At 34.4% G+C, this 8,298-nt stretch overlaps 1 long non-coding RNA gene across 1 annotated transcript; it reads right to left on the bottom strand.

The window, feature by feature from the left end:
* Positions 1 to 309: 309 nt before the first annotated feature.
* On the bottom strand, positions 310 to 8,066 carry LOC307184251. The gene is made up of 3 exons (XR_013827686.1): positions 7,869 to 8,066; positions 6,653 to 6,709; positions 310 to 494 (listed from the first exon to the last, which is right to left on the bottom strand). It is a non-coding gene; the product is annotated as an uncharacterized lncRNA (long non-coding RNA).
* Between the last annotated feature and the right edge of the window lie 232 nt (positions 8,067 to 8,298).

Below are 8,298 nucleotides of genomic sequence, written 5' to 3'. Positions count from 1 at the left end.
TCTGACTCTATCTCAGAGGCAGAGAGAAAAGATAAATGGGTTTCACCTGCATCCTTAAAAAAATTTATAGCACCTAAAGATTTGCTTGTAACTTTTGGTTTTACTCACCAAATATAAATGAAATGTAAATGAAAGTTATCTCAAGAAATGATGTAAGAAGGAAAAAAATAGAATGGCTGATAAAAAGATAAAGAGCAATTAAATTTATAGGGATTTAACTAGAATATACCTGAGTTCTCCACCACTTCTTCCTCCCTTGACCAACAAAATAAAGTTCAAAGAGTCTTACCTCATAACAAGAGATATTTTCCAAGAAAGGAAATACATTGTTTCTTCAAAGGCTGATATACGTCCAAACAAAGGATACTGTGGTACTGTGTTTTTAGTTCATTTGTCTACATGGATCCTATTAATTTAGAAGATGAAGTCAAGGATCCTCACCATTTCAGTAGCTTTGGATGATTTGCTTTCCAGCTGGCTTTTCCTCATGTGACCTAAAAGTATGTAAGAATGCTTTCAAATAAATTCCACATTTGAAAATTGCTAAAGCGTTGTATCTTTTAAACAAACATATAATTAAGTATCAATATCATTTCAGAAGTTAAGTAAAGCAAGGAGAAAATCAGTCAGAATTGTAAGCCAAAGTGGATAGTGTGCAAAATATCTTGACCAAAAGGATAAGTCTTGTTAATAACATTTAACAGTTCAAACATAAAAGCAGAACTAGAAGAAAGAAGTGGGGTTTTCCCTCTTTACTTTTATATGCCATCATGATCAATGGCCAGTTACAGCAGTTTACCAAAGCACTACAATAATGAGAGTATACTGGTAAATTTCCCCTGTGATTGGCCAGCTCTGCTCTGTTATGTGATCACAAGCTTTATCCCAACCCTAAATGTATCTTATAATGTAACCTGGGCTCTGAAGATGTTTGAGGACTATAAACAGATAAAATGATTACAAGTCCACCACCCAAAGCAAAGAAATGAAGTAATGATGATATAAAAATCATGCCTTACTAACAAAAATAAAGCAGCAATATTGTTTCAATCTGATAAAGAACAGCACATTAAACATGACAAAATTCCTGGTTTAAATGGTTTAAAGCTAAAAAAAGATCGCGCTAAACTTTGATGTTTTCTTATATACCATAATAAGTCAAAATCTAAGCAAATGTATTTCCTTAAGCACTGTTATGAAACTACATTTTATATATTCCATTCCCAATCTTAGGTAGGGCTTCACAGAAACAAATTCTAACAGGAGGCACAAGTGACTTATTAAGGAAGAATTTCCAGGAGAAACTTATAAGGGAGTAAAGAAAGCAGGACATAGAAAGGGGAAGCAGTAAGCAAGGGTGAGATTTCAGGCAAGGTCCCCCAGAGGGTGGTTTCAGACTGATCCTGATGAGGAACTCTAGAGTGTACGTTTATATTAAAGTTGTCCTCTCTGCAGGTAAGGAAACTGGGATTTCATGAACCAGTCAATTACTGGTTTGCATCCTCCCAAAAGTAAGTGGCTCCAGTAACTCAAAGACAGTCTTCTGAAGAGAATTTCAAATGCATGCTATTAGATGCAGAAGCACACAGAAGGCGAGAAAACAATGTCGATTGTAAACAGGATCTGCAGGGTTCTGGATGGAGCACTGCCATTTCAAATTTTATTAGCGCCATCAAGAAAAGGTTACAACCAAACACAACCTGTCCCAATGGATCTAGATTAGGTTACTGTAGTTTCAAACATTTCCCCAATCTCAGCAGCTTAAAATGAGAAAAGTTTATTTTTGCTCATGATAAATGTCAATTGTAGGCCAGCAGAGGGCTCTGATCATTGACCTGACTCCAGGATCTAGGTCTGACAAGACAGCCAGCATCTTAAGTGTTGTCAGCCCCTGCACCTGAGAGGAAGATAACTCTAGAAGAGCCTGTACTGATTAGGAAATATTTTGATTCAGGAATGACATACATTACTTTTGCTCAGAATTCAGTGGACAGAACTAGTCCTATGGCCTCCTCCTCACAACCACAATAGAGCCTGAAAGTTATGTACTATCATACGCCTAAAAGGTGAAAACTGGAAATATTTGGCAAATTAATAACCACTACCATGCTCAATGGATTCAATATCTAAACCATCACTTTTAAACAAGGTAAGACTATAATTAAGTAAAATTCTAAAATTTGAAATCGCAACGTCAAGAAACACACAGATGGCTCAAAAAGACCAAATAATTTCTCTATTATAATGAGTTAAATTCTGTTAGCTTAAATCATAGATTGGAAAGTAATAGATTAGAAATCACATTTAAATGTATTACAGAATTTTAGATATAAAATTAAAAATGTAAATGTCTGAAAAAAAATCTCTACATTAACAGGAATAAGAAGAGAACAGAGGAGCTAGAAGAAAAGGTATATATTTCTCAAGGATAAAACCAAAATTTTCAAAAATCCTGCAGGAAACGTAGATCAAGGAGAAGGACAAAAGCAGAAAAAACTTGGCCTTTTGCATGGATGAAAGTATACCCAAATATGCAATGTGATATTATTAAACGTATACATATACCTATCTCCTAAAAGATGGAAATATGATACTAAGATTATTTCCAAAATGGCATGATTTTTCCTTTCTTCAATTCTATATGAGTTTTATGTCCCAATAAATAAAACAGTGGAGTAAAGGAAGAGTTCCTAGTCAAGGATAGATTTCAGAACATCTCTGATTATGCCTCTTAATGCTCAAGAAGGGGCTGCCAATAAACAGGCCCTTGAAGGAAAATGTTATTTTAAACCAAACTGTGGCCAGTTTGGAAATCTCTAACTCAACATTACATTATATAGTACAAGAGAATCTAAGAACAAATATTGGAGATTGGATTTCCAAGGCAGTATGGAAGAAAATTGTATCATTTGAATAGAGAATAATGTGTTATTTTATAGAAGGGTCATATATGGAGGAAGACAAATTATTTACTAATAAACATGACAGTATGCTAGCAAGATGAGGTTAGAAAATTTAAGTATATTTAGAAACCAATGGTTTGCCCATCAATCAATTATTGTCACTTAATTGATAAAACTTACTCAGAATCTACTTAATCGAGTAATATAATCTGAAACTTACTACTGCATAATACCAGTCAAAATATCAATACAGAGAAAAATAAATATTTAGGGAGGATTATCAAGAATATGCAGTCCATTCATTCTAGAATCTAGGTCAATGGTTGCAATTTTTTTGAAAGAAGGCTAATGCAATAGGAAAAAAAAAACAAAACACCTCTCCAAACTGTTTTTTTATCCCCATTCAAAACAAAATATACTTACACTGAGTCTCATGGGAAAAAAATACATTCTTATAACTTAGATTATTTACTAAAGTAATGTCAGTCAGAACATTAGCACAGATATTTTTCCAATAAAATATTTACTGTGGCAGTACTGAGATAATCCACTAATTACTCATCTATTACATTGTATAGTGTTTTAGAGTTCAGTGGTTGATTCAGCAAATATTTATTAAGCACTGTTTATTGGCCAGTGTGTCCCTATGTCTTATCTTCTCCTGGAAACATCCCATTGAGGTTAGTATCATTATTCCTCCTTACAAAGGCAAAGTTATGTGCCTACATTAAAACAGTGAGTTAAGTTTTGAGCTTGGGTCAGGGATAACCTCAATACAAAGCAACAAGTACCTGGCTCCTATCATGTGCCAGGCATTCCACTAGCGGGCCCAGGGGTTATAGTGATAAGAGAGAAATGGTCTCTGCCCCCGCTTACCTGGGCCTTTACTACTCCCGGCTCTAGGACATCTTTGCTAAACCTGGTGAGGTAACAAGGAACCCCTTTTACTCGGAAGCAACAAATACCATCAGTTTCCAAGAAGGATCAGGGGGATGTGAGCTGAACTGATGTTTTATTATAAAGTGGTTTAAGTTGAAGCTTTGGAGACATTTATAGGCCTGACATTGCTCCTTACTTCTACTGATATTCTCAAGTCTCTCCTTGCACCGGCTGGATCATCAAAGGGTGCCATGACTGGATCATATAATATAGCCACCACTCTCCCATAAAAATGTTTCTTATTGCATTATACCATTGCAAGGTTGCATCTCCCAATATTTAGGGATTTTACACAAAACAGACCTATGATACTCCTTACTCTATGATAAATATGTTTTCAATTTTGCTTTCTTACCATATACAAATATATAAAATTTTTCTACCTGATCTTGGTTTCATGAATAGTTAATATGCTTCTTCAAATCAACTCATTTCCTTTTAACTTAGAGACAGGAATCACATTTCTGTTCTCTGATTGGTTTCTAGAAAGCTTAGAGTCAAATTTGTGATCTATCTCTAGCAAACATATAGAACTTCAGAGCAAATATTTTATATACCAACCTCACCCCTGGTTCAATTTTACTTTTTTATTCTTATTTTCCCTTAACCTTGGCTTTTCCAAACATTTAAAATTCATTTCATCCTGCTTGCATGTTTATAAGTTCTGATAAATAATTTTTGTTGTAACTCAGAGTACTGGTAAATAAACAACTAAACACTCTGGAATTTATTTGCAAGGGAATATATTCCAGAGTTCATAGAACTTATTTGTTGAAAAGGTAGGAAATGGCAGTAGCAACAGAATCTTTCAATAATTTTGAGTAATGTTGATAAGATAATAAAGATGTAAGTCAGAGTTACAAGCAGAGATACAAATTACAGGTATAGACTAAAGAACAGCACAGTTAAGTTTCCTAGGTTCACAGAGAGACACAAGCTGAGTTGCTGGTAGAACGAGTTTTCAGTCTCCCTTGCTCCCATGCTGACCATTAGTAGTATATTAAAGGAGCACACTGGAAAATTTGAACAAGAAATCAGATCCATATTTATATATGGTACTAATGGAAGATACAGACGCCGGTGGTCTAATGACCATATATTTATTGATAAGGTGAGGCTTAACCTGAAAGACCCTCTGAGCACATTTATTCCAAATCTTATGAGATGAAACTGAGTCCCATAACAGCAGCAATACATAAAGTTCACGGCTTTGAACTTAACTCTAAGTTCATGAGCGATCATATTCATCATATAAATTTATAGTCAAGGAGACTCTCAATAGTTAAGTCCATTGACTTTCAATTCCTGGTGAATGGCTATGCTGCGATCAGCTACTAAATGGGTTGTAGAAACCTCTCTTATGGGAGCGTCATGAGACTAAAGACATCACCAGGGCAGGAGAGTCAGGTGTTCATATCTTTGCTCATTCACTCCTATTCTAGTACCTACAGGGCTCAATTACAAATAAACTTTCTCCATATTTTAAATTTTCACTTGGAAATGATAGAAATTATCATTAACACATCAGAAATAATACTGCGTAACTGAACATGTGGAGAAATCACCTATTTTGTGATCTAATACGTTGGCGGGATGTTAACCAGTGTGAAACATGAGGGAAACAGACATTTCTCCAGGCAACAGACACGTCAAAGAAAGTATTTCCCATTTTACAATTTCTCAATTCATATCTGTAATAATCCAGTTTTGATAAATAACTATGTCTGGGAATTACCACAGCCTCTAATTCAGGTGCTGAGGTTCCATGAGAGAAGCTAGTAGTGCTGTCCTTACAACCCTCCTACAGCAGACCAGGTCAAGCAGGGGCCTTGGGCTCCAGTTCAGAACAGTGAGGAAGTGCCTGTGGCTTCAGGGCCAATTGCCTGGTCTGAAATCTTTCTCCTGAAATTTATCCACAAGTTACATAACTCCTGAGCTTTGATTTAATTACAGGTAAAATGTAGATAATAAGAACGTGGAGGAACAGGATTATTGAAAGGATTAAATGAGATGATGTGTAATAAGGAGTACAGCAACTGAATAAGCTTTTGATAATGTCTAAATAAAAATGCTTTGCATGTTGTTTTTAAGTGAGGAATTTTAAGCTTGATAATGTGCTTATTTCTTGTCCATGCCAGCTTTATTTAAATTAACTGATATAAAGGATACCTTAACATAGTTTATAAAAGGCTTTTATCTTAGATCCTTTAGTTAGCTTAGATTTAAAATAGTAGAATTAAGATCATGAATTCATCAAATATTTTTAAGCAAGAAGAATTATGTTCACAGTTCAATTTTGAAATTAAAGAGAACACAAAAAAGATTGATGGAGAATAAATGTCTGACATCTTTTATAACTATTCTTTATTGAAAACTGTATCATTCAATCCATAAAAGGGGCTTTAGAAAACCACTTTCTCAAGTTAAACCTGGTCAAATGGGAGGTTTTACTTACATTAATAAATCGAATGAACAGTTTTAATTAAAAACTCATGCTATTTTCAAAATAATGCTGAAGAGTAGATTTCTGATCAGTTGTAACTGCCAGATGGGAGATTTTCATAAGCTGTTTTTAATATTTCACTTTCATGAGCACATCACTTTAATATGCTGCCTACTAATCTCAAATATAAATGCTATTCAATCACGGTATTAAAATACTGCAATAACTTAAGTACTTTTCTGTAATTTTTGTTTATAGACTTTAAATATAAGGCATGAAATTCAATAATTGAATTAACAAAGCTTTTCATCAAATTACTTTAAGTAAATTTCCAGAGCAAGCACATTGACGAGGAATTACGACATACCTGGTCCCTAAGTTAATGTTGTGCCCGAGATGACAATTCGACAAGTGTCACTGATGACTGCAATGAGAAAAAAGTAATGTATATGTGCGTGTTCCATAGGATTTTTATTTATATTAAGTTTATGAAATTAAGTTACATTGATATTTATAGTTGAATGTGTTAGAGTTAGTATAAAAGAGAAGGGGAAGCATTGCTTATTTGGGACAGTTTACATTTGTCTAAAAATGACATTTTGCTTCTGCAAAAAATTTTGATATTCATCATTTTATCTGATTCTCAAGATAACCCTGTGATGTAGGGAGGCCATTACTTACTCTGCTTAATAAGTAAGAAAACTGAGAAACATAGAGATTTAAGGGTTTGCTAAAGACACAACACTGATTATAGAGCCCAGGTCTGGAGCGCCCATGATGGTATTCTCTTTTCACTACTTATCCCACATTTAGGGAGAGGTAAAAGGGCTGAATCTCACTCATATTCCTTAGTTAAATGTGACAAGTATTAGAACCTAGAAAGGAAAGAATGAGACGAATTCATTTTTTACTTTCTCTTAAAATTTCTCAAAAAGCATATAACTATTTTTTGCTTTTTTCTTCACCAGAAGGGGAAAAAAAAGGCAGTAAGAGCACTAGTTGCAAAGTGATCCAAAAAAGTGATAGCAGAGTCTCTATAGACTGACACCATCAGATGAATCACCAACAAACCAAATGAATAAATAGACACCTTGCTCATCTCTAGCTCAGGACTGGACTATGTCCTCTCTTTTTTATTTTGGCTTATGCTCTCACTTTTTTGAAGAAAGTTGCTTTCAAATTCCCTTGCCAGATTCAAAAAAGGGTTGGAGGATTTTCATAAGGAGCTATACTAGAAATTTTAGAATTTACAGCCATAATGAAGCCAAGGATCAAAAGGAGGTCAGGGTATAATACATGGTCACAATTTGGAAAGAAGTCATTTAGAGATGGAAACGTCTTCAAAGACATGGGCGTGTGTTTATAAAGAGGGTCAGAATTTGTAAGATCAAGAGCAAAAATACAGAGTATGATATTCTTTCTGTATATGAAGGCCAAGGATAAATAAAATATCCCTGAAAGCAACCCTCAAGGAAGCCCAGATCAAATAAATGCAGAGTTTTAAACAGTGTTAACAAGAGTTTCAATCAGAATCAACAAGATCAAATCCCAAATGACATTTCAGTATTTTTAAGGCAAAATACCTGTGCTGGTCACTTTCATGTATGTTATCTGATTTTCTGTAATATCCTTATGAAGTATGCGATGATATTCCCATTTTACAGATGAAGAAATTAAGATCCAATTATTTGAGTAATTTTTCCAATTGATAAAAAATATAAGCAGGATAAATCCAAGGCTTTTGGAAATCAATGCATTTGCACTGAACTCCTGAATATATACCTACAATAGGACAGATTTTAATATGAGACACATCAGCACATTTGGCAAATATCATGAAGTTTCTTTTTGAGGACTAGTGCCAAGCACTATGGTGCTACAGAGAATCAAGGAGGCATCTTGCTGATTCTCTCTGAGGTGACAGCTATGGCTTCCTCTTTCTCATTTCATCCATGTTATAAACAACCCACCTTGAAGTCATGATCTTCATTCTGATTCAAAAAGAAAACCTGA

The sequence above is a fragment of the Stenella coeruleoalba genome, assembly GCF_951394435.1.
Source record: "Stenella coeruleoalba genome assembly, chromosome: 3".
Taxonomy (NCBI): domain Eukaryota; kingdom Metazoa; phylum Chordata; class Mammalia; order Artiodactyla; family Delphinidae; genus Stenella; species Stenella coeruleoalba.
The sequence above is the reverse complement of the archived record's forward strand: the minus strand, read 5'-3'. Positions and strand labels throughout refer to the sequence as shown.